Raw genomic sequence first — 27,876 nt, forward strand, 5'->3', positions numbered from 1 at the left:
TCCCTTGCCCTCATTTCAGAATAATACTTTTTTAAGCTGATAACTCGACACTAGCACTGGCAATAAATACATTTTTAAAAGCGCAGCTTTCCAGCCCCTTATCTCATTGGCCACGCTCGGCTGCACATCGGTGTCAATCTGGTGGCACCCGGGTCCGGCAAACATTCACACGTGCTCCGGTAAGCAGCGATGGCAAGTGCAGGGCACATCTTTGGATACTTGCAGGCTTCACAAGTCAAATAATTAGGAAAGTGCAATGATATTTGAACTAGGAAGTTGGCAAGGAGCAATGCTAGGGGTAGAGCTGATAATCATTGCTAGAAAGCTATTGTGTAGTGCTGTGGCTGCCACTGTCAGGTTGGTAATAAAATTAAGCTTCTTTGTAGCATCTTTGTTAATGATAGGAAAAAGCATACTCGTTTTGTAAACGGTTTTTGGAAGCAGATTTGATTTTTTTTTTAAATATAACAGTAAACTTACAATTTTAAATCAAAGTCACGTGAGTGACTGTGTGAAGAGCCCGCCAGCCCGCATGGCGCGAGAATCGGAGCAGTTCGAAACTGCTCCGGCAGGTAAGGGGAATTTTTCTTTCAGGAACGGGCCGCGGCTCTGAAAATAGGGGCAGCGGGCCCGGAGAAGCTGACACAGCTTGTGCAGCTGCCGCTGTGGAGGCTCCGTATGGAGCTGGTGGTTTAAATTTTCGGCTGCTGGCGTGGCCGGGACAGCGCACCTTGGAGGTTCCGTAAAGGAGCTGGCGGCTATAAATAGCAGCTGTTGTTGACTAACATTATGCAAGGTATCTTTTATATGAACACTTTAAAGCCTAGACTCATAATAGTGTGGAATGTGTATCAGTAAATTATTATGCAAATATTCATCTGTATTCCTAATGGGAGCATTATCTATTAAGTTGATTATGCTTTTAGCAACTGATTTCAGCACAAAAAACGCAGTCTTTACTCAATCTCCAGCTCGGTCTCTGGGTCATAACTGACATGAGGGTAGCTTGTTATGGGAATGATCTAATAAAGCAAAATTGGCACGGTTGGGTACAATTTGTAGTTGACAGCATACCCATCAGATCAGAGATTGGGGGTGTTATTATGTATACAGGTACACTGAGCTTGCTAGTACCTATGAGATGAAGGATAGTTTCTTCATTGTTATTTAATAGTTTTCTCAAGAGATTGCTGGTGCAGACCATCTCAACATGAATAGACTGTAGCAGCCAATAGAATGGATGTTCCCATTTGATCATCTACTTGCAATAACAGGAGGCTTAGTGCATTTTCAGAAGTTATAAAATTTGATTGAATATGCCTGGATGATTGCAAGATAGAATTCTGAACAGTGTTGCATGAGTTATTGTCTAACTCAAAGCCAATTGGGACTGTGGTCCGATTAAGGGCAATGGCCATGTATGCAAGTTAGGGGGGATGTGGTAAAAATTTACAATGGTTAATTAAGCTACCAACCCAGGCATCATCAGTATGTGAGAGGAAAGTTGAATGTTTGGCGGTGAGGGGCAAGGGAGGACAACACATCAGAAGGAAAAAATATAAATTTCACACAGATACCACTGCAGGTCGTGATCGAACTGGGGTTGCTGGAAGTGAGATCAGTGATTTCATCAATGATTTAGATGAAGGGATTCAAAGTAACATTAGCAAATTTGCAGATGACACAAAGCTGGGTGGCAGTGTGAACTGTGAGGAGGATGCTATGAGAATGCAGGGTGACTTGGACAGGTTGGATGAGTGGGCAGATGCATGGCAGATGCAGTTTAACGTGGATAAGTGTGAGGTTATCCACTTTGGTAGCAAAAACAGGAAGGCAAATTATTATCTGAATGGTGTCAAGTTGGGGAAAGGGGAAGTACAACGGGATCTGGGGGTCCTTGTTCATAAGTCAATGAAAGTAAGCATGCAGGTACAGCAGGCAGTGAAGAAAGCGAATGGTATGTTGGCCTTCATAACAAGAGGAGTTGAGTATAGGAGCAAAGAGGTCCTTCTGCAGTTATTCAGGGCCCTACTGAGACCACACCTGGAGTATTGTGTGCAGTTTTGGTCCCCTAATTTGAGGAAGGAGATTCTTGCTATTGAGGGAATGCAACGTAGGTTCACAAGGTTAATTCTCGGGATGGCGGAACTGTCATATGCTGAGAGAATGGAGTGGCTGGGCTTGTATACTCTGGAAATTAGAAGGATGAGAGGGAATCTTATTGAAACATATAAGATTATTAAGGGTTTGGACACGCTAGAGGCAGGAAACATGTTCCTGATGTTGGGGGAGTCCAGAACCAGGCATCATAGTTTAAGAATAAGGGGTAAGGCATTTAGAATGGAGATGAGGAAACCCTTTTTCACACAGAGAGTTGTGAGTCTTGCCTCAGAGGGGCGGTGGAGGCTGGTTCTCTGGATACTTTCAAGAGAGAGCTTGATAGGGCTCTTAGAGATAGCGGAGTCAGGGGATATGGGGAGAAGGCAGGAATGGGGCACCGATTGTGGATGATCAGCCATGATCACATTGAATGGCGGTGCTGGATCAAAGGGCTGAATGGCCTACTCCTACTATTGTCTATTGTCTATTGAGAGCTGGCAACTCTACTAACTACACAATGCACCACTACCAACCTATTGTTAAATATCATTTTATTGGAGGACTGGCAAAAGGAATAGGCAAGTAAGATGACTTGCTGGGTTTAAAATCTGTCTGACTTTATTTTCACTATTTTAAATGGAAGGAAGATCATGATTGATTCTGTTGTGGCTTTCTCTTCCTAATGCTGAAATAAAACTTACACATGGGAAGTAAATACAGATATCTTATTAAGTGATATTAGGAGACATAAGGTGAACAGAAACGATGGGAATCAAATGTATACACATCACAGAAAAAATACTGCACCATCTTCACCAAATGAGCATGAAATGGAGCTAATGTTTTTTCACAAAACATACTGGTGATGACATATCTGCAAGAGTTAGTAGCAGACTGAAACTCTTGCCTATTTCCCACACAGAAGAGGAAAGCACCTGTTTTCCATGTTCTGTGAATTACTGACAAGTGTTCAGTACAGAGATTCAAACTTGCGGAATTCACATCTTCCATTGACATAAACAGTGGCTGACATAAAACCTCAAGGATAAAAACCTTCTCTGCTCCCCCTCCCCTCCCAGCCAAGGTCATTTGAAGTGGTGTAAGTGCTATTTCTGTTATTTGAGTGATGTTGGAGAAGTCGATTGGTTGCTGTCACATTAAAGACTGAAGTAGATAGAGAGAAGAGGTTGCTTATGTTCCACAAAGGAGCGGTTAATGTTGAAAACAATGTTTAACTTCAGCCAGAGGTAATTTGGGATTGCAGAAACCTCTGATGACAGATCACACATGCTGCCTGACCTGCTGAGTATCTCCTGTTGTTATTTCAGATTCCAACAACTGCAGAATTTGAACATTCAACAAAATTGCTCTCAGCAGGACTCCTACAAGGATTCTTACAAGTTACCAATGAACCCATAGACCAGCTAGACCAGTCAGCTCTTTGTTGTTACACCTAAATACAGTAGCTGCAAGAGAAAATCAGATTCTGGATATCCTGCAGCCCCTCAAAGCCTTTCCACCATCAACAAGATGCATCAGGATAAGAGAATATCTTTGCTTGGCTGGGTGAATGCAGTTCCAACCATACAAAAGAAACATAACACCATCTTGGACCAAACAGTACCCTAAACATTTGATCCCTCCATCACCGGTGCCAGGTGACTGCAGTGTGTACCATCTACATCAAAGTTACTTCAACACTAACTCCTAAATACACTCTCTCTACAGCCGAGAAGGACTAAGGTAGCAGGTGCAAGGGAACACCATCGCCTACAGGTTTCCTTCCAGGTAACACAGCCTCTTGACGTGGAAATATATAATCAGTCCTTCATTATCACTGGATCTAAACACTTGAACTTCTTTCCAGTAGCACTGTCAGAGAACTTTCATGAAAAGGACTTCAGCAGTTCAAGAAAACAGCTTAACACAATCGCCTCAAGGGTAATCATGGATGAGCAATAAATGCTGCCGTTGGCATTCTCAGTCTAGATCCTGGAATTTAATAAATACAAAGTAAAAAATCAGAAGTAAACAGTACATTTAATCCCTCTTATGTCATGGGTCATTTGAGTTAATTATGCATAGACATAGACATAGACATAGAAAATAGGTGCAGGAGTAGTCCATTCGGCCCTTTGAGCCATTCAATATGATCATGGCTGATCATCCAACTCAGTATCCTGTACCTGCCTTCTCTCCATACCCTGTGATCCCTTTAGCCACAAGGGCCACATCTAACTCCCTCTTAAATATAGCCAATGAACTGGCCTCAACTATCTTCTGTGGCAGAGAATTCCAGAGATTCACCACTCTCTGTGTGAAAAATGTTTTTCTCATCTCGGTCCTAAAAGATTTCCCCCTTATCCTCAAACTGTGACCCCTTGTTCTGGACTTCCCCAACATCGGGAACAATCTTCCTGCATCTAGCCTGTCGAACCCCTTAAGAATGTTGTACGTTTCTATAAGATCCCCCTCAATCTTCTAAATTCTAGCAAGCATAGCTATGGTGAGAAGTTGTAGGCATTATATTATTAACAGATTGTGGTTTCATAGCTTTTTTTAAATCCTGGGTTTGGCAATGGCTCTTCCCAAGACTGCAGGGAATTGCAGAGTTGTGAAAGCAGACCAGTCCAACACACAAATCAACCTCCTTCAACCCCATTCCCTAATTGAAGAAATGAAAGCATAAAAGCACATACCACCATATTCAAAAACATTTTTTGCCTGCCTGCTCTCAGACTCTTGAACAGGCTTCTGATATGTTGGGCATGAATTTCTAATCTTCCAATCTGTCTTGTTGTTCCCCTGCACCTTTTTTTAACTGCACTTTTTCTGTAGCTGTAACACTATATTCTGCACTCTGTTTATTTTCTCTCATGGAAGTCTGATACCTTAATGTACCAACACAATTCAGCAGTGAATGGGAGGAAATAGATCAGTTCTTACAATTGGATTTGTTTTGTTTGGGATATATGTGTAAGAGTTCCCTTGAGATCTCCTCACAACAGAAGTGATGGAACCAATTTTAAAAGCTTGCGATGAGGCATTTTAATCAAGATAAAATCAGGCTGTGCCAAATAATATAACAACAACCAATAAAGAACTGAAAGAGTCATGAGTCAAACAATTCTTGTTTACTGGTAGACACAAAATGCTGGATTAACTCAGCGAGTGAGGCAGCATCTACGGAGAGAAAGAATTTGCGACATTTCGAGTCGAGACCCTTCTGCAGTCTGAAGAAGGGTCTCGACCCGAAACATCGCCAATTCCTTCTCTCCATAGATGCTGCCTCACCCACTGAATTACTCCAGCATTTTGTGTCTACCTTCAATTTAACCAGTAACTGCAGTTCTTTCTTAAACAATCCTTGTTTACTTACTGTTCATCTCCTACAAGAAATTTAAGAGTCAGGTTGGCCACATGAAAGGTCAATCAGAATGTGTTTCGATAATGTGGTTACTGTACCTATTCCATGCCTTGAACAGTTGCTCAAACAGTTCACCTCCTTACTTTGGGATACAGCATCATCAACCATCTAGAAATTCAATGGATTTTAAATAGGAATGCAGTTAACTCTTGCCCAAACATCTGGGACACTGTATTTCATTGTGATCCTGCTGAATATTTGCACTTTTGTTTTTGAGCAGGTAATGATATTCTTCTCCTGATATTTTGAGAAATATCAAGATGAATACATGAATCTCCAGGGCACAGAATGCAATGGACAAAGCGCTAGTAAATGGAATAAGTATAGATGGGCAGTTGATAGTCAGCGTAGACATGGTGGGCTGAAGGGTTTGGTTCTGTGCTGCATCACTCTGTTGCACTCCTGATAAATCACACAACTGATGCTCGTAAGGTTTTAATTGATGTCATGATTCCAACCATCAAAGAACACCTGTCCATCAAGCAGCAGGGTGGAAGTAAACTCCAGTATGAAATAGGCTTGAGAGAGGATGAGCAGATAAGGGAGCATGGCTCTGCGTCACCATTGCTAATCAGGAAGAGGAGCTCTGTGTCTGCTGGAGATGCAAGAGATTGCGGATGCTGGAATCTGGAGCATCAAACCATCTACTGGACAATCTACTTCCTCTATCACCCTGCTTACTGTACTCTGGCATTTAAATGAGGACCATAAAGGTAAGCCCAAGAAATAGTTTCCAACCACTCTGGTCAGCATTGAAATCACTTGGCAAGCAGAACCAGCTATGCCCACCATCCCCTTGAATTTTGTTTGGTTGCTGCTATGTGAAGCTGCTGTTTCAGATGCTGCTTATTAAGGTGCTAAGTAAATGTAAACTGTGCTGTTGTTATTGTTGTGATCCTCTCTATATAATCTGCCAGTCATCTGCACTATAAAATCTGCCAGTCATCTGGTTAATTCCGAAAAGCTATTTTTATCAATCAGAATGTATTACCACTCTGTTGCCACAGGAATTGTATGGTTTGTCCAGATCAGTGATTAAAATGTTGGAGTTGATAGTTACAAGCTTTTCCTCTGTTCTGCCTTTACTCTCCTGCCTAAAACATTACTTAAATTAGCTATAACGTTTTCGAATTAAAATTTACACTTGGTGAACACCCAGGTCTCTTGATGGCAGATTATAACTGACCTTCTTCGCCCTTTCTAAAGGACTGTTGCAAAGTATTAATTCTGAATTTTCCTTCTTGATGAATATGTCAATTAAAAACATTATTACAAATTTGCAATATTCTATACACTGATGAATTGTTTGATTTTATTTTGGTTTATATTGCGAGAATTTCAGCAGGAGATTTTGCTCTCACCGGGCCTGTTTCAAAATGTTCCCCTGGTGTATGCACAATAACCATGAATTCAATTGATAGGTAAAAACCCGTCTTATTCTTTCTTGAAACCTATTAGCATTTTATCTCACCATTAATATTTCTGGTTGCCACCAGTGCCAGCGAACTGCTCCACACATCTCGTATAAATGTCTCCCCCTACATTTGCTATTCTGTTCTGCAGTTCTGCTATCAAATGGTCCAGCAGTCATTTACAGTAGGTAAACCCTCTCTAGAGAACCAGAACTCCCTGCTATAAGTACTGTTGTTTCATGGATTCCGGCTATTAAAAAGAAAAACTCACTAGTGTTTTGTTTTATCAAGGATGGCTCGCAATCTCAATAGATTTCATGTTCAAGTTTGCATTTATTGTCACTTGCACCAATTAATATACAGTGATATTTGATTTACCATGCAGCCACACAAGTAAAAAGAACACAATACACAATAGAATTTAACATAAACATCCACCACAGTGGAATCAGCGCTCTTCACTGTGATGGAAGGCAATAATGTTCAGTAATCTTCCTCCTTTGTTCTCCCGTGGTCAGGGCCTTGAACCCTCCGCAGTCGCTTTGACAGATGTTCAGTCACTCTCATTGGGATGATCGAAACTCCGACATCGGGACGGATCGGAACACACTTGGAGTTCCAGAATCAGCCGCTTCTTACTGGGGACTGCGGCTAAACAATGTGAAAGTCCACAGGCCCCGCGATCGGAGCTCTAACACTGGCGATCCTGGGCAAAGGATGCCATCGTCCGCTCCGCGATGGTAAGTCAGTCGCGACTGCTGCTTGAAGGTCTGGGCCGGTTTCCGGTCTGGAGAGGCTGCACCAATCCAGTTGTTAGGCCGTTTTAGGTGACTGGAAACGGTTTCCCCCTATCCCCCCCCCCCCCCCTCCCCCCACCCACCCACTCACAACAAAACATACCAAGAAACATTAAAACATACATTTAGACACACTAAAAATAACAAAAAGGGAGCAAAAACACACAATAATGCTCCACAATAATGATTGCGAGGAGGTCTGAACAACCGATGTTCAGGATTTTCAATATACTGGTATTGAGATTAATTTAATATTATCACGTGTACTAAAAAACAGCAAAAATGTTTGTGCGCTATCCTGGTAAATTATTCTCACATGATTACAAACAAACCGTACATGAGTATGAGTAATTGTATATAGTGTTGCCTTATCTTGGTTCAGTAGTCTGATAACAGTGGGGAGAATAAGCTGTTCATGAATCTGGTGGTACGTGCTTTCAAGATTTTGTATCTTCTGTCTGATGGGAGAAAAGAAAAGAGGGATAACTGGAGTGTGAGTGGTCCTAGATAATTTTGCTACTTTCCAAAACCAGTATGAAGTATAATTAGAGTCAGTGGGGGATGTTGGGGAGGGGGGGGGGGGGTCGGAGAAAAAGCCATCTGCATGGTCGATTGGGCTGCAGAACAACTCTCTGCAATTTCTTGCAGTCCTGGGCAAAGCAATTGCCAAACCATGCCGTGATGCATTTCTATAGTGTATCTGTAGAAATTGATGAGTCATTTCAGACGTGTTGAATTTCCTTGGAGAGGAAGCGTTGGGGATACGAGTGGTTTAAAAAATATGGAGGTGATGAAACGTTATGCAATTAAATAGAGGACAACATCCAGTATCCTTCTGAGTGATGATCTTCCTATTACTTGCTTCCTTGGTGATCTGTTCACAACACAATCAAGGTCACTCTCCCAGCTGCCTGCAACCCTGTGTCTCTCAGGAACGCCCTCACGGTGGGATTCTACATCACGTGGTTCTATGCTTTCGTGCACACGATTCTGACCTGCCTGACGCACTTGGTTCCTCCAACACTTTGTGTCTTGCTCAAGATTCCAGCACCTGCAGTTTCTTGTAACTAGGCTTTGCTGTTTTCCTTGTGGGTCATTCCGGGAAAGGCCCATCCATTCACGAGTTTGTCCAGTGACATGCAATACCTGCCCAGCGATGCCACTCATGCAGAAACAGGGCCTTCACCATTTGGGCTCCATCACCTGCCTCTGATATGTACTCAGGGTCATGTTTACCATGGGTTGATAACCCTGTCTGGGTCTCAACACCTAACCAGCCGCACTCAAGCTCACAACCCTCAAATGTCCTCCAGTCTGCAGAATGACCCCTTCCCTCAACCATTAATTAGTCTGCCACCTGAAGCCTTGCTGAATCTTCCTATTTGTTTCCTGTCCAGACCACACACCCCCCTCCACCCCCTTTAAACTCTTGCCCTGAACGTTATCCTCTGCTGAGTCCCTTCCCCCAAAGCACTCAAACTACTTACAATCCATGGAGTCAATTGCCGTTCACCCATTCAACTTTTCCGGTCCCGATTCCCCCATCCTCCAGCTCCTGTGAGATTATGGTGCATCTGGTTGGTATTGAGTTTTGTGGTAATGCTCCATAACTTTCATTTGTAAGTTCACACCTGCAGATGTTGAGCCTGCTCCATAGGATAGATTTTAAAAGGGATATCACTTCCCCAATAACTTCAAGCCTAATCCAGACTCATCAAATCCATTTTGCCCATTGACCTTGACATCAATATTCTGCCGATGATTGAACTACAGGCGTCTTTGGTGTTGCTGCCTTTCTGCAGACCAGTCGGTCAACGCAAGCTGCTTTCCATGACTAATTATCAAATCAGATTAGACTCATGTAGATTTAGCCAGGTTCCAGCTTTCAGTAATCATGTCTCAAAAATGAAATTGATTTCATAGCCCAGGAACATGATGGAGAAAACATAGAAACAGAAGAAACATGGTCAAGGAATGCCTCATTGCAGACAGTAACTGGCAGTAGCAGAGGCTAAGTGTTGCACAGCCAAAGGAAGTGAAGGGATGTCACCTTGTGCTTGAATGCAAGCAAGCTGCTCTGCACCACCCACCAACACATTCCTCACCCATCTTTCTCCTGCTCATTCCACTTCCATTAAACAGGTTGCACCTTCTGTTTCAGTATTGAGGTATGGAGTTATACACCACAGAAAAAGTCCCTTTGACCCACCAAGTCTGCACCGATTATCAAGCACCCATATTTACACTAATCTTATTCTAACCCCATTTTACTCTACCTACATCCCCATCAACTCATCCCCATATTCTATCATTCAACTAGACACTGGGGGCAATTTACTGTGACTTATTAAATTACCAACCTATACATTTTTGGGAAGTGGGAGGAAACTGGAGCACCCATTGGATACCGCAGTCACGGGGAGAATGTGCAAACTCCACACAGACACCACCGGAGAAACACAGAAACAAAAACTCCAATCCACCACATCTGTACAGATCATCAACCCATTTACACTAATCTTGCAATAATACCATGTTTTTTCTCCCTGTATTCCCATCTTCTCAGATTCTACGACTGGCCCACACACGAGGAGTAATTTACAGTGGCCAATTAACCTACTGACCCATTTAGAAACTTATAAAAGGACTGGCGAGGCTAGATGCAGTAAAAATGGTCCCATTGTTGGGCGAGTCCAGAACCAGGGGGCACAGTCTTAGAATAAAGGGGAGGCCATTTAAGACTGAGGTGAGAAAAACCGTTTTCACCCAGAGAGTTGTGAATTTGTGGAATTCCCTGCCACAGAGGGCAGAGGAGGCCAAATCACTGGATGGATTTAAGAGAGAGTTAGATAGAGCTCTAGGGGCTGGTGGAATCAAGGGATATGGGGAGAAGGCAGGCACGGGTTATTGATTGGGGACGATCAGCCATGAGCACAATGAATGGCGGTGCTGGCTCGAAGTGCCGAATGGCCTCCTCCTGCACCTATTTTCTATGTTTCTATGTGGGTGAAAGCCAGAGCACCGAGAGAAAACCCACACGGATAATGCGCAAACTCCACACAGACAGCACTCAAGATCAGGATCAAATTCAGTTTCCGGGGATCTGAGCAGTAACCTAACCAGAGGCATCAAAGTGCCTTCTTTTTTTTTTTTTTTTTTGAAAATATTTTTTATTGGAGATAGGTACATAACCAAATTACATCATTACAGTCTTACATTTTTAAATTGATAATATTGTCAATTATTATTACATTGTCTCCAATACTTTTTGCCTTTTTTTTTTTTTTAAACTAGATAGAACTAAAGAGATAGATGAAGTAAAGAAAGAAAAGAAAGAGAAGAAAAACAAAAAAAAAAAAAAAACAAAAAGAAAAAAGGTAGTTAAAGAAGAATGGAAAAATTTATTAAAATAAAAAAGACTTCATTCGAGATATATTCGTACATTTCAGAGTATAGTATTTCATCCATTCTTTAGCCCGCGTGCTAGTCAGGTTCCTGTGCTGAACCATTCTGACCCTTTAAGTAATCAATAAAAGGAGACCATGTTCCAACGAATAATTCCTGTTTGTCCAACAGGGAAAATCTGATTCTTTCCACGTTTAAGGTCTCCGTCATTTCTATTATCCACATTTTGATTGTGGGGGCCGTAGGTCCTTTCCAAAATTTTAGAATTAATTTTTTTCCTGTTATTAAACTATAATCAATAAAGTTTCTTTGTGTTGTTCTAAGTGTTTGATTTAATTCTAATATTCCGAGTATTATTAATTTTGGATCTGGGTCCAATTGTGTGCTGGTTACTTTAGATATTATACTAAAAATATTTACCCAGAATTTTTTAATTTTTATACAGTTTGCAAACATATGAGATAATGTAGCTTCTAAATGTTGACATTTATCACATATAGGTGAGATATGTTGAAAAATTTTATGTAGTTTTGTTTTTGAATAATGTAACCTATGTATTACTTTAAATTGTATTAGAGAATGTCTGGCGTTTAGTGAACACTGATGTATGTGTTGCAAACTTTCTTCCCAAGTATCTTTCGTTATTACTTGATTTAATTCTTTTTCCCATGTTTGTCTGTGTAAGTCCGTCGAGGGAATGTCACTGTCTAATAAGATATTGTATATATAAGATATTAATTTTTCTGTATTAGGATGTTTGTTCCAACATTCATCAAGAATTTCTGAATTTCTAATTCGAAAATTTTGGGAGTTCGATTTTACATAATCTCTAAGTTGAAGATATCTGAAATAATCATTTCCTCGAAGTCCATAAGTCTGTTGCAATTCCTGAAATGTCAGAAAAGTGCCTTCCTTGTAAAGTTGTCCCATATTTTTAATTCCATAATTCTTCCATTGTGTAAAACCCCCGTCCAACCATGAAGGCTTAAACAAAGGATTATTCACAATTGGAAGAAAAAGTGATAAATTATCTAATTTTAATGTCTTTTTTAATTGTTTCCAGATTCGTATAGCACTAAATATTATAGGGTTTTCCCTATAAATTTTTTTGTTTAATTTAGACGTAGCAAATAATATCGAACCGATATCAAAAGGTAAACAATCTTCCTTTTCCATTTTTAACCAGTCTGGTTGATGATCTATTTCTTCCAACCAGAAATTCATATTTTTAATGTTAACTGCCCAGAAATAAAACAAAAAATTGGGTAAAATCAAAGTGCCTTCTCTCCTATCCCCAGGACTCTAGATTGTTATTGAGTGTGTGAAGGGAGAAGAATATCAGTATGAAGAGAGTCGGAAATAAACTAGATGACAACAATGTGCACTCTGCAATGGTTAAATGCAAGTGATGCATCTTCTAATTATTGTTGCTATCAGCTTAGGTGCATTGTCAAACCTACTAAAACAACATTCTCAAAGATTGATGGAACTTCTAAATTGTTGAGACCTATAATTTCAGAGATTTATTGTCAATAATCATAGCTAAACATTGCCTTCATGGCAAACAGCAGCTGGTATTTCTCAATGTAGAGTGCAGGAGATGTCAATGTGCTTGAGGCATGGGTTCCATGAAGAAATGTTACCAGTGGGGCACCCCACACGACTGAACTCACCCACAGTTCTCCTCCACATTCTCCAGCCTTGCTGAACTTCACCACTGGGCTACATTTGCCATGCTTTGCACATACATTGTGTCTGTATCACCTGAGAGTCATAGAGAGATTCAGGACCAAAGCTGGTCGTTCAGCCGACCAAGTTCGCACTGCCTATTAGCAGCACTTTCATTTTTTGTTATCTTTTTGGGTTTTTAGTCTTGTTGGCAATGTTTAATGCATGTAAATGGTGCTTTTGTCTGATCATTACACTGTAATGTGTGCGATTGTAATACTGATTGATTGATCTTGTGCATTACAGTGGTGATTTTCCTGGAACTAAATTGGCTTTGTCATGTCCTGAAGATCTGTGAGTTTATAGAAGTGCAAGATATTATTGATTCAGCAATGTAGTCATTTGAAAGCTGACCAGAGGCTCTATGAGACAGAGTATAGAACAGTACAGTGCATGTGATCCATATCCCTTCATTTGCTGCACATTAATTCAGGGGCGGAAATCCTGGGGGGTACAGGGGGGAAACATCCCCCCCATGCTTTGAGAGATGGGGGACGACCCCCCCCCCCCCACACATGTTTTGTCATCCGGACTTTATCAGCCGCTTTCTAAGGGCTGAATCGGCTCATTCGCGGGGCCTTTAAGCGCCCGTTGTGGCTTAAAATCAAACTGCTGCATCGAGACGATCAAGGCTCCCGATGTTGAAGCCTCCGCCAGCCGATGAAAGACCCCGTGAACTGGCCGATTCAAGCCCACGGCCAAAGCCTCGCATGCATCTCGCTCTCTCCTCCAGCCCAGCGCGCTGCTTGACTCGGTGCCCGATGAGCAGAGGGAACCGGGACCGGTTCACCACCAGGGATGTGCTTCTCTATCTGGAAGCCAGAGGGTCTGGTGTGGCTGCTGGCAGGTACACAGAGAGAGAGAGAGACCACTCGGCCCGTGCGTTGCTGCTGCCTGACAGCGCCAGGGACACGAGTTTAGATCCTGACTCCGGGAACTGTCGTAACGGAATCTTTTTCTCCTCACTAGCGCCTTGTCTGATGTTGATCTCACCCTTGCTGCTGAACAGTCCGAGCACCAGCACCGAGTGCTCGCTCCGCCACCTCTCTCGCTTAAGTTTATTTTGACAGTGGGTCTCCACGGGGACCACGGCTGAAGCCTCCGAAGCCTCGCATGTGTGTATAAGTGTGCGCATGGGCGCGCGGCAGCCAATAAATTGTGTCCCCCCCATGTTTGATAGCGATTTCCGTGCCTGTATTCATGGTCCCCTTTAAAGGCATCTTAAGCATTAACATTGTATCTGCTTCCACCACCATTGTTGAGAGAATGTTCCAGGCATCTACCATTCTCAGTGTATATCCCAGATATACTCTTTAAACTTTACCACTCTCACCTTAAAGCTATGCCCTTGTAGCGGCACGTGCTGTGACTCTGGGAGGAGTCGCTTTTTCGCGCACTTTCTGGGCTGTGCCCAGGCAGTCGATCGAGACCCACCGTTGTGGCTGGATCTGTGTTATTGGTGTTTGTGAGACACCAGTCTGTGTTTCCATCATTTTAGAATAAAACTTGATTTAGAACATTGACTCCTGTCTTCATCTGCCAAATTGGTGACCCCGACGCGTCCATCCGAAGTTGGACAAAGAAATGCAGGATAATTATCTTCCCGCCGGCGCTTCCAGCGCCCATCAGAGTGCTGTCAGCTTGAAACTGCCCGTGTTGTGTCCCAATCAACCTCAGGTGTGGTTCGCCCATTTTGAGGCACAGTTTCATCTGCACCACATTGTGGCAGATGAGACGAGGTACTTCCACGTGGTGGGTGCCCTGCCGCAGGAGTCCACCTCCCGCCTACTACCTTACCTTCGGGATTCACAGGCAGCTGCCAAGTACGAGGGCCTCAAGGCTCTCATGTTGCACACCTTCGGGCTCAGCCGACGGGACTATGCCGCCCGCATCCTGCACATGGAAAGCTTGGGTGATCAACGGCCGTCCGCCCTGATGGCCAGGATGCTCACACTCATGGACGGCCACCGTGTCTTTTGTTCGAGCAGGCGTTTCTAGAACAAATGCCCGATGATGTCGGCGCGAACTTCAACGATCCCCAGCAGCTCGCGGAGCGGGCTGATGAGCTCTGGATGACAGACATCAGGATCTCTGCGCCATCGACCGCGTGCCCGCACCAACGCGCCCTTCACCTCGGCGGCTCAGCAAGGAAGACACGCCTTCAGCTTCCACTGAAGAACAGCAGTAGAGTCCTGAGATTCATGGTAGGCAGCGTTGGTGCTACTAGCACCTCCCCTTTGGCACGGAGGCTCAACGCTGTCACCCTCCCTGCACGTTTCAGGGAAATGCCTCGGCCGATCGTCCCTAGCGGCGATCGCGATCAGCCAAAATGACCGACTCTACGTCCGCGACTGCCATTCCAGCTGCCTTTTCCTGGTGGACTCCGGCGCGATCGCCAGCATACTGCCCCTGACCAGCCGCGACACTCATGCTGGTAAGAAGGGTCCTGTCCTCTCGACTGTTAATGGGAGCGACATTCGAACGTACAGTACGCGGACTCTTACCCTCACTTTCGACTCCCGCCCGTACAAATGAAAGTTTATCGTCGTGAACGTGGCCCAGCCGCTCTTGGGAGCCGATTTCCTACGCGCTTTCTCCCTCCTCGTCGAATTACGGGGGGGCCGCTTCATTCCATGGTCGGACATCATCCCCACTGCACCGCGCAGCCCGCCCCCGCCTGTCCCGCAGGTTGACGCCGTCGCCGGGGTCGAGGGCCCGCACGCCGCCCATAAAAACAAACTTTAAACAAACGCTAAAAATAACAAAAAGGATGGAAAAATGAGCAGACTTCCGGCAAGGCTGCCATCTCCCTCCTCCAGATGTTGTGACTCTTTAAGTCCAGCCTGTCGGCAGGTCCCATCACCCTAAGGTGTGATGTTGTGACTCTTTAAGTCCAGCCTGTCGGGCAGGTCCCATCACCCTAAGGTGTGATGTTGCCTGTCAGGTTGTCCACCCTCCACCATGGCTGCTGCTGCTGGACTTCTAGTACGGATCAGGTTGTGGAGGACACATGCTGCGTAGACAATGGTCTCCACATTCTTGGGCTCCTGCTCCATCGTAGTCAGAAAGCATCTGAATCTGCTGGCGAGGATGCCAAAGGCGTTTTCCACGACCCTCCTAGCCCTGGACAACCTGTAGTTGCAGATCCTCTGCTCCCTTGACATCTGCCTGTGAGGGTATGGCTTTATCATCCATGACCTGAGTGGGAAGGCATCACCAGCAACTAGTGTGAAGTGGATGTCAGGGTTGTCTTCTCCTGGCAGAGGTTCTGGATCAGGAAAGCCTGCTCTTCCTTCTTCCAGTGCTTGACCAAGGGAGGTCTCTCTCCAAATCCTACCATCTGCAGCACTGCCAGGTGTGCCCACATCCACAGTTGTAGTCCACCACAGCTAATAGCACGATGGAATGGCACTTCTTGTAATTAAAGTACATAGAACCTGACTTGGGTGGACAACTGATGGCCACACGCTTGCCGTCCACTGCCCCACATGTGTGCAGGAAGTTCCATCTGGTTTCATAGCCCTGCGCCACTCTCTTCCTCTCATCTGGTGTACTAGGGCAGTCCATAACTTCATCTTCATAAGCATTGATGATGGCCTCACAGGTCTCTCGGACAACCTTGCTAATGGTGTTGTGGGCCACAAGAAAGCTGTAGGAGAGGCTCTTGTAGGAGTCTCTTGATGCCAGGTAGTGGAGGGTGATGGCTAGGCCAGACCTGGTTCCAGTTGCTTCCTCATGAAGGTCTCCTTTTTCTCCAGGAGAGGACCCACTCGTGTCTTCAGCTCCTGAAACAGCTCAGGGGGGAGCCTAGTGAAGTTTCTGAAGGCAGCCTCATCTTCTTGCTGGAGCTCAGTTATCATGTTCTGATACTAGCCCAACGTGGGTCTCCTCAGGACAAGGACCTCGACCACACAGCCCTCTACTTGGGCTTCCTCTTCCCCTTTCTTGTTGTACTTCTGTCTGGCTGATCTGTAAACACGAGGGCTGCTGCAAGCAGCAGGGCTTGTTGTTGTAATAAGAGCAATGCCCTCTGATGTTGCTCCATGGGAGTTATGATGCAGAATGATTGGAAACCCATTGTTTCGGAGGCCAAAATGATGTGAATGGTCTTCAATTATCGCCGACAGGGTCGTTGCTTGTCGTAGCCTATCGCGGGTGGACGTAGGTTGACTTTGGTTGTTGTCCATGTGGTCATATGTTGTCGTATGTGTCGTCGTAGGCTGTCGTAGGTGGACGTTCAAAGTCACGAAGAATTATGTCGCTGGTTGACTTAGCTTGATGTCAACTAGGTGGTAGGTTGTCGTATACATTGTCGTAGGGGGGGGGGGGTGTCCAGTCGCCATTTTTTTGGCGACCTGCTATGAATGTGACTGTCTGCGACAGATGTCAAAAATATTACTCAAGTGGGACAGGCCCTTTAGAAGCCTCTAAAAGAAAGAAGCTTAAACTGGTTCCAGTGCAGAGAAAGCAATCAATATTAAATGGTTACTCTTGAAAAACGATGGAAAAAGATTGTTCAATAGATGCTGCTAAGTCAGTTGTTACAAATCACCAATAACAGCTATATTTTCAGATGCTGTCTTGTTACCTGTAAACAAGAGAGAAAAACACTTCACACAATGCCGAACTGAAGTGCCTCATCTATATCATTCAGCACTCTTTTTCAGAGAAATTACAAAACTCATCGCATGCAATGGGCAAGTTCGAGAGGACTTGATGTCTCTTGAGGTTTGTCACACACAGAATCCATTAGAACCCCAGCCTGAAAACAATGGTTAAGAGTCACGACTGTGAATTTTACACGCATTACTAGCACACTCAAGTATGCACATCCTTCATGCAACATTTAACAATCGCACGAACATTACTATTCACTGGAGGTGAAGAAAATGAACTTAATTTCCCTTATCAAATCCCCAGCTGACATTTCCCTGCATCCTGCCATCTTTTCAATTAAAACGTGTTCCTTGTAGTGGATGATTCATGTGCAACAGTGCAGATTAAAGTACGCTATCACCGCTGAATGCAAATTACTCACTGTACTGCTTGAACCCAAAGGGAGATTTAATCTTTATGTTATGCCTACCTACCGCCACAGTTTAAACCAGTGTTGGCTGAGTAGAAAAATAGTGGAAGGGTTTTGATTTAATGTTCTTGGCTTGAGCATTTTGAAGCCAATATGTTTTGTAAGCATCTTGTAATTGTTGCTGTTTGTTAATGATTTATTTTCTCCAGCTTCTGATACAATTGGAAAATTATGTTTATCAAATTGGTTTGGTTTTCTATATCCTACTCTTTAAGTCCAGCCTGTCGGGCAGGTCCCATCACCCTACCATCAACTACATACCAAGAATGGGCTGGTAAGACATTTTGACTTGCTATCACAGACACCCTTTGTTCTACATTTCCACACTCTCCTATTGAAAACTGACTTGCATCTCACTCTTTTCCAGTTTTGACAAAGGGGAACAGACTCAAAACTATGACTGTGTCTCTTTTCACACATGCTGCCTGGCCTGATGAGCATTTCCATCATATGCTTTTATTCCTGGCATACCTGGAGTGGAGCTAACCCAAATTCTCTCTCAGTTTAACTGCAGACTGACTAGCCCTCAGATCCCATGCGTGATCTTAACCCTCATTTCAATATACAGTTACGGTTACAGTTATTGTCATGTGTACCTAGGTACGGTGCAAAGCTTTTGTTGTTTGCTATCCAGTCAGCGAAAAGACAATACGTGAATACAATCAATCCATTTACAGTGTATACATAGATACATGATAAGGGAATAACTTTTAGCCAAAGGTAAAGCCAGTAAAGTCTGATCAAGAGTAGTCCAAGGGTCACCAATGAGGTAGATACTAGTTCAGGACTGCTCTCTGGTTGTGGTAGGATAATTCAGTTGCCTGCTAACAGTTGGGAAGAAACAACTGCTCTGTCTCCGACCGGAAAGCACTGCAGAGGGTGGTGAAAATTGCCCAACGCATCACCGGTTCCTCACTCCCCTCCATTGAGTCTGTTCAAAGCAAGCAATGTCTGCGAAGGGCGCGCAGCATCGTCAAGGACTGCTCTCACCCCAATCACAGACTGTTTACCCTCCTACCATCCGGGAGGCACTACAGGTCCGTTGCCGGACCAGTAGGTCCAGGAACAGCTTCTTCCCTGCGGCTGTTACATTACTCAACACTGAACCTTGGTGATTGCCAACCAACCCCCCCCCCCCTCCCCGGACACTCCTTCCACCAGGAAAATAATAATTGCACTACTATGACTGTATGCACGTAAATATATTTATTTATTGCTCATATTCTATGTCGCTCTTCTAGGGAGATGCTAACTGCATTTCATTGTCTCTGTACTGTACACTGCACAATGACAATAACATTTGAAGCTGAATCAAGGTCGAACCACCCTATATCCCACGAGGTGGCAGGACCTGAGCTGGAGGAAGGGGGTGATGGTGAAGACAATGATATGCAGAATGGGTTTTCCTGTAAGCCAGAGCAAGAATACAGCCTACAATAGGGAAGTCACTGCAAACTGACTGTTCAGTTTTACAAGGTAGCCTTGTTGTTAATTTGAAACCCAACATTAGAGAGCTGGAATGGATATGTTGGGCCACGTGGCCTCCTAATGTGCTGTAAATTTCAGTGATGCTGTGAGATTTTATAGAGATCTTTTTTTAAACACACAATTGTCAAGTATGAAAAGAGTCAGAAATGTTTTATTTCTCTAAATAATTATTTCCAAAATATAATGTCCAGGTTTTGCTAGTACCTGGATACATTCTATCCTGTCCTACCAGGATACATCACATCTTGGTTTGGCTACAACTTTGTCCCAGACTGCAAGAAATTACAGGGAATTAACATTGTAGCGCAGACCATCACACGACCAGCCTCACTGCCATCAATTCCATCTACACCATGCTGACTTAGGAGGGCAGCCATCATGAACAGGGACCATTTACTCTCTGGTGATTTATTTTATCCCCTCTCCAATCGGGCAGCAAATATAAAAGCTAGAAAGCACGTACTGCCAGATTCAGGAACAGCTTTTTCCCTGTTGTTATTGGACTACTGAGTTCGACTCTCATAAGCCAATCTTGCAGCCTAATAGTATGAACATTAAATTCTCCAATTTTAGGTAAGCTCCACAAAACAGCCCCCCATCTTCCCCTTTCTCCCCTATAATAATCTCTGGCCTTTGTCCAACTACCCACCTATCAAAATCCCCCCTGGCCTGTGTTTGGCTGTGACCTGCCATGCTTTGTCCAGCCCCTCCACTCTACTAACTTTCTTTTCTCCCACCTTTGCAATCAGTCTGAAGAGTGGTCCCACCCATCACCTATCCATGTACTCGAGGGATGCTGCCTGACCTGCTGGGTTACTCCATTTGTGTCTCTCTTTCGTAAACCAGTATCTGCATTTTCTTGTTTCAACACCCTTACCTACCTCGTTGAAGCCCTTGGCACTTATTTTAATCTGCACTTTCTCATTAACTGAGAACATTGATAACGCTGAAACGCTGTATCCTATACTCTAGTATTTTCCTCTTTGCACTTCCTGTTGAACTTTATATGGTTTGATTGTACTCGTGGTTGGTATGATTTGACTGGAGAGCACATAAGCAGTTATTTCACTGTATCGCAGTACATGTGACAATAATAAACCAATATCAATACCAATGCAAACGTTCTGATGAGTGACTGCATAATCCACCTGCTCTGCTGCATATTTTCAGTTACACAAAGATAAAGATGGCAAACAAGGACATGAATTGTCGAGATGGACTGCACACTCTAACCTCCCTGTAGCATAGATGTCTGCTACTTATCCACTCAATATACCAGAAGTGGGAAACAAAAACATTAGGTTGAGTGATGAAATAACTCTGAGAGATGCCTGTCCCCTATTTTGCACACTCGGACCTCCCTGCAACATAGTGCCCAAAGGTAATCAAGATAATTCCAAAACAACACAGACAACATGCCCCCATTCGTTCGTTCGCTTGTGTGTCAGATGATGTAGTTCACTGTTGGCTTCTGTCGTTGTCCAACACGTTAACAGAACTGTCGCCCGACGCATCACAGAGTGCATCGCGTCGTCGCTTCCAGGCTTCGCCACGAGGAGGCTTCTGTCATGATCCCCATGCCCCATGGGTGGGGTGGGGGTGGGAAGCGGGAAGGGGGATGGGTTCAGTTCAACTCAGCAGCTTCCGGCTAGTTGTGCTGGTTGCCGCAGTAGCAGTCTGCAGGGCTGCGCACACCCCGTGGGCTGCGCACTCTGCTCTACATGGGCTGCTCTGTCAACACACTCCACCCAAGAGCTTTTTATTCTCCTCGCCGTGTTATTGACAGTGGGTTCTGGAAGGGGCGGTTTTTACCATTTTTACACCTTAACAACTTTTGTACTATGTCACCGATCGGAACAAAATTGACTTGCAGCAGAGGAGAATGGTGAGTAAGGTGGCGAAAAATCGTAGCGCTATGGGGGATCGTTTTTTGCACAAATTTAATTACAACGCAGACCAAAAGTGGTCAAGATGAGAGATTTAACAATAGTATAGAAGATAGGTAGATAGATTGTTCTATGGTAGCTACGAGGGTGTCAAAAATATTCTACTGTTAAAATGATTAGGGTGGGCTGCAAAGGAAAACAGACAAGTGAAAAAAAGGGGGGGGGGGGGAAGTGGGAGGAAATAAGATTGTTCGTTGTCATGCACACTTGTCATCGGCCCGCCAGGGAATGTGTGTGGTCCCCCATGTTTTAAAAGCTATGCCCTGAGCTATCTGTCCCTGTGGCCGGGGTCGGGGTTAATCACCCGGTGTGGGTGTCAGGGTCCAGGGGTTGGAGGGGGGGGGGGGAAACACCCTGGTGTGGGGGTTGAGTTCCAATGGCGGTGCATCACGGTCAGTGACTCTGGGTGGGCGGAGGGACCAGCCTGTCCTACACCTCCACTCCCCCGACCCACAGCCCATCACAGTGCGGCCACACGGGGGAGATGAGGTGGAGGGTGGCCGTGGCCGTGGGAGAATGGGGCTGTCCCGAGGGATGCGCTCCTACGGCCGCTTACAACTTGGTGCTTGGGTTCAGATTGCCCAGTCACTTATGGCTTGTGTGGGAAAATGACCCCCACCCTCCCGTCTCCACCCAAGCACCAAGTTGTAAGTGGCCGAAGGTGCATATCCCTCGCGACAGCCCCCACTCTCCCACGGCCACCCTCCGCCTTGTCTCCCCCGTGTGGCCGCACTGTGACGGGCTGTGGGTCGGGTGGAGCGGAGGTGGGGGGCAATGTTCATCCCTCAACTGTGATGTGATGGCCGCGGGGGTCTGGACCAATCACTGACAAGTCCCGCCCCCCGGCAACGTCATGTCCGTTATTTGATTTTTCTGTTGAGCGGCTTTTGGTTCGTTGGCTTGTAGGCGACTTCGCCTTTCGGGTAGGTGGCATTTCATCAGAGCTGCCATTCGGTAAGTTTGCTTTTAGGCGACGCAGCCCTTCAGTTAGTTGGCTTTTAGGCATCCCACCCTTCGTACGCTTTCAGTTATTTGGCATTTCGGCCTTGTTTCCATTCGGTTATTTGGCTTCCACTTCTTTGCTTCAGCTTCTCATCCGTCGGCGACACGTCCGGGTACTGAAGACAAAGGCTGCAGAGTGAAATATGGATCAGACGCTGTTACCACTTTACCCTGCCTGGTTCCATCTTCTCTTTTTTAACCTTGTTTGTTCACCCATCATCCACCCGTCTCCCAACTCCACTCTACCCCCCCTGTCCCATCTAGCTCCATCAGCCCATCATCCCACACACTTCCACCCATTACCTATTGTCCCCTGTGTCACCTCTCCAGCTCTCCTCCTCTATCTGCTATCTCCTCTCTCCACTCTCAGTCCTCATGCAGGGTCTCAACCTGAAATTATCAAAGATGCTTTTCCCCCCCCCACAGATGCCGCAAGACTCGTTGTATTTTTCTCCAGATTCCAATATTTGCAATATCTTATGTGTATATTAATAGGACCTGTTATTGGGAATTCAAACTGGTTCAAACTACAATTAAGGCTAATATACATTCCCATCGCCTCTTGCCATAGTGGTATACAATGGCGCAGGAATATACCCAGGCAGAAGTTTACTACCCTCCTCCATTTTGCCTCTCATTGTGGACTACGTTTTTGAAGTTATCTTTTTTTTTTTTTTTTAATATTTTATTTTATTAGAAGTAAGTACAGTCATATGGCACCAAAGTGCCTAATATATATTTTCATAATACATTTTATGTACAACTTCTTTTTTTTTTTTTTGTTACACTGAAAAAAGATTAGAATAAGAAAAAGAAGTTAGATAGTAAAGGATAGAAAGATGTGAAATATATAGTGTGTGAAAAAAGAAAACGAGTAAATGAAGAAAGTTGAGAGAGAATAGAGAGAAGAAAAGAAAAAAAGAGGAGATCATTATTTATAGTCTTGACCAACCCTCGTCCAGTCCTGAAACAGTTATTTTTTACAATTGTGTTGCACCATATGATTCCAAAAAAACGACGAATGGAGACCAACTCGTTATGAATTGGTCTGATTTATCCATTAGGAGGAATCGCATTTCCTCAAGATGAGCGGTGTCCAACATACTTGCAATCCACATTTTAAGCGTTGGTATTGATGTACCCTTCCAAAATTTAAGAATTAATTTTTTTGCTATTATTAAACCATAGTTAAGGAATAGATTTTGAGATGTGTTCAATTTATTCCCATCTTCCATTACGCCAAATATAATCATTTCAGTATTAGGTTCCATTCTTGTCTTGAATAATTTTGTAAATATTTCAAAAATATCATTCCAAAATCTATAAAGTTTTATGCAGGAGACTAAGGAGTGTGTTATAGTTGCCTTTTGGGCTAGACATTTATCACAAGTGGCGGATATATTTGGATAAAATTTGTTCAATCTTGTTTTTGAGTAATATAATCTATGTACACTTTTAAATTGAATTAAATTATGTCTTACATTAATTGAGCATTTGTGAATATATATCAGGTATTTTTCCCATTTAACCTTCGTAATTTTTATCATTAGTTCCCGTTCCCACTCTTCTCTAAGTACCTCTGTCGATGGTAGGTCTATATTTAGAATACTATTATATAAATATGATATTAATTTTTGTGAGTCAGCTTCAATATTCATTGCCTCTTCCAATAAGTCAGGAGTTACTTTTTGATATCCTTGTATATATTTTTTCACGAAATCGCAAATCTGAAGATATTTAAAATATTGGTTGTTTTTCAATTTAAATTTTAATTGTAATTGTTGGAATGATAGTAAGTTTCCCATTTCATACATATCCCCGATCCTTCTAATTCCGAGACTTTCCCATTGGTTATATGTCTTATCAATAAGAGATGGTTTAAATAAAGGGTTATTCGCTATTGGCATTAACAGTGATAGATTTCTTAATTTTAAAGATAATTTTATTTGTTTCCAAATTCTTATTGTACCATATATAATTGGGTTCTTCTTATATATTGTGTTATTCAGTTTTTTTGGGGAGAAGAGGATCGTTCCTATATTACTAGGATGGCAATCCTCCTTCTCCATTTTTATCCATTCTGTCTGTTGGGTAGAACTATCCAACCAATAAATCATATTCTTAATATGCACTGCCCAGTAATAATACATAAAATTCGGAAGTGAAAGTCCCCCGACCTCTTTTGGTTTACATAAGTGTTTTTTTGTGATTCTATGTGATCTATAGTCCCAAATATAATTAGTAATATTAGAGTCTAATTTTTTTTAAAGTATTTTGGTATATATACCGGTATAGATTGAAATAGGTATAGTAATTGTGGTAGGAAGATCATTTTTATTGCATTTATTCTACCTAATAATGATAAGGGAAGTGTTTTCCAAAATTTAATCAACGTATTAAGTTTATTTAATAAAGGCATGAAATTAGCATTGAATAATGCTTTATATTTTCTAGTAATCTGAATACCCAAATATTTAAATTTTTCTGTTGCGATTTTAAAGGGGAACTTCAGTAAGTGTGTAGGTTCTTGAGGTTTTAATGTCATGATTTCACTTTTATTCCAGTTTATTCTATATCCAGAAAAAGACCCAAATTCCTCTATTAAGTTTAATAAATTTGGTATGCTCGTTTGTGACTTTGTAATATATAAAAGTATATCGTCTGCATATAATGAGATTTTATTCTTTGAGTCTCTGGTATTATAGCCCTGAATATTCGGATGAATTCTTATACTTTCAGCCAGGGGTTCTATCATAAGGGCAAATAGCAGGGGTGATAGTGCACATCCCTGCCTATTACCCCTTGATAGTTGAAATTTTTGAGATAACATGTTATTAGTTAAAATTCTTGCCATCGGTTTATCATATAATAATTTTACCCATCTTATAAAATTCTCTCCCATATTAAATGTTTGTAGTACTTTATATAAGTATTGCCACTCTACCTGATCAAATGCTTTCTCTGCATCCAAAGAAATAATTGATATATCTTCTTCCTCTACTTTATGCGAGTACATTATATTAAACAGACGTCTCAGATTATTAAATGAGTATCTTTTAGGTATAAACCCCGTTTGATCAGGGTTTATCAATTTACTAATATATTTGCTTAATCTTCTTGATAAAATCTTTGCTAAAATTTTCTGATCTGTATTTAAAAGTGATATAGCTCTGTACGAGCCCGGATCTTCTAAATCTTTATCTTTTTTTGGAATAAGTGTAATAGTTGATTCTGTTAGTGTTTCAGGTAGTTTGTTTTCTTTAAAAGCATGGGAGTATAAATTAAATAAATAAGGGGTTGTTATCTCCTGAAATTTTTTATAAAATTCATTATTAAAACCATCTGGTCCCGGTGTCTTACCATTTTTCAGCGATTTTATTGTTTCACCTATTTCTTTGATTGTAATTTGAGCTCCTAATTCCTCTTGTTCCAAAAGGTCCAGTATTGGAAGATTACAATTATCTAGAAATTTTTTTATTTTACTATCTTCTCTTTTAATTTTAGATGTATATAAGTTTTGATAAAATTGGGCAAATCTATTATTAATATCTTTAGGTAGTATTAGTAATTCACCTTTCTCTGATTTAATTTTGGTTATAGTATTTTCCTTTTCTTGTTTTTTCAATTGGCGAGCTAAAAGCTTATGTGGTTTGTCACCAAACTCAAAATGTTCCTGTTTTGTCATTTGGAATAGTCTTATTACCCTTGCCGATAAAATTCGATTAAGTTTAAATTTCAGTAATATTATCTTATTGTGTTTATCTGTCGTGGAATCTTTGGCATTATCCATCTCTAACTGTCTGATTTCTTGTTCTAACAACAATTGTTCTGTCTTATTCTTTTTATTTTGAAAACTTTGATATGAAATTATAATTCCTCTCATAAATGCCTTAAAAGTTTCCCATAATAAAGAAGGCAAAGTACCTGGTATATCATTTGTATCGAAAAAAAGTTCCATTTGTTGTTTTAAATATTGATAGCCTTGCACGTCATTTAAAATATGTGTATTAAACCTCAAAAAAAAATTTTTGCCCGGCATTCCCTCAAATTTTACTGAAAATGTCAACGGGGAGTGATCTGAGATACTACTAATGTGGTATGTTGGGTTGTTTGTATATGGCATTAATTTCATATCCACTAAAAAATAATCAATTCTTGAATAAGTTTTATGCACCGAAGAGTAAAACGAGTATTCCCTTCCAACTGGATTAGCAGATCTCCATACATCTATTATATTCGTATTTTTTATATATGTATTTAGAAGTTCGCTAGTTTTAGATTTTAAATTACTCTTCTTTTGTTTTGCTGATTTATCTAGATATGAATCTAAAACACAGTTAAAGTCCCCCCCTATTATCACATTTTGGTAATTAAACTCTGATATTATGTCAATAATTTTATCAAAAAAGTGGGGGTTATCAAAATTCGGAGCATAAATATTTATCAAAGTTAGTGGGGTTGCATAAATTTCACCCGAAACTATAATATATCTTCCCTCTTTATCTGATATGGTATTCTTTAATTTAAAAGGAATACCTTTCCTAATAAGAATAGCTGTACCCCTAGATTTAGAAGTAAATGAGGAGTAGTATGTTTGGCCTATCCAATTCGCCTTTAATCTTATTTGTGTTTGTTGTTTCATGTGTGTCTCCTGCAAAAACATTATTTCGCTTTTCAACGATTTTAGTTGGGCAAAAATTTTACCCCTCTTAATTGGTTCGTTGGCACCCCGTATATTCCAACTACAAAATGTAATTCCTCCATTCTTTATTTGTCTATCGTCTTGCATTGTAAATCAGGGTAATATTCCTGAATCATATGGTGCAAACAAATACCTCAGAATTTTAGGACTTGGGTGGTCATCCCGGTTTATTAGATTTATATTGCATCTCCTTCTTGTAAAGTGCCTTAGAAAAAGAAAAAAAGAATGTGATACACAATTACTTTAAAAAAAATTAAACAGATAAAAATCTTGCTTGTGCTTTAAAAAAAAAGGTGCTATTAAGGTATCTAAGGGAAGATACCTTAAGGACGAATAGCCATCAACGATGGCAAAAAATGTATAGACCTCCGTGATGTTGTTATACATTGAGCAGGAATACGTTTTTGAAGTTATCTTTAGGCTGTTAGATTAAAAATGTTGTGATATGGTTTCTTGCTACATGCAGAGTGCACAAACAAAAATAACTGCATACCAAACCCACCATCATTATGTCTGTAGCCTGAGATAGCACGTCCAGGATTAGTGACTACACTTAACATCGCAACAATAATCAGGAAAGGTCACAGGAGCTGCCTTCACATTCTGTTATTCTCTCTGAAAGGCAGTAATTAATAACAATATGTTAGGATAACAATCAAGTTTACTTTTTAAATGAGATTATGCACACACATCTGCTCATCCAGAGTCTAACACCATTAATTATCTGCCAGAATTTAGGTCAAAAATTCATGGCGATACTGTAACGAAATATCCCATTTACAT

Source organism: Amblyraja radiata, chromosome 13 (genome assembly GCF_010909765.2).
Source record: "Amblyraja radiata isolate CabotCenter1 chromosome 13, sAmbRad1.1.pri, whole genome shotgun sequence".
Taxonomy (NCBI): Eukaryota; Metazoa; Chordata; class Chondrichthyes; order Rajiformes; family Rajidae; genus Amblyraja; species Amblyraja radiata.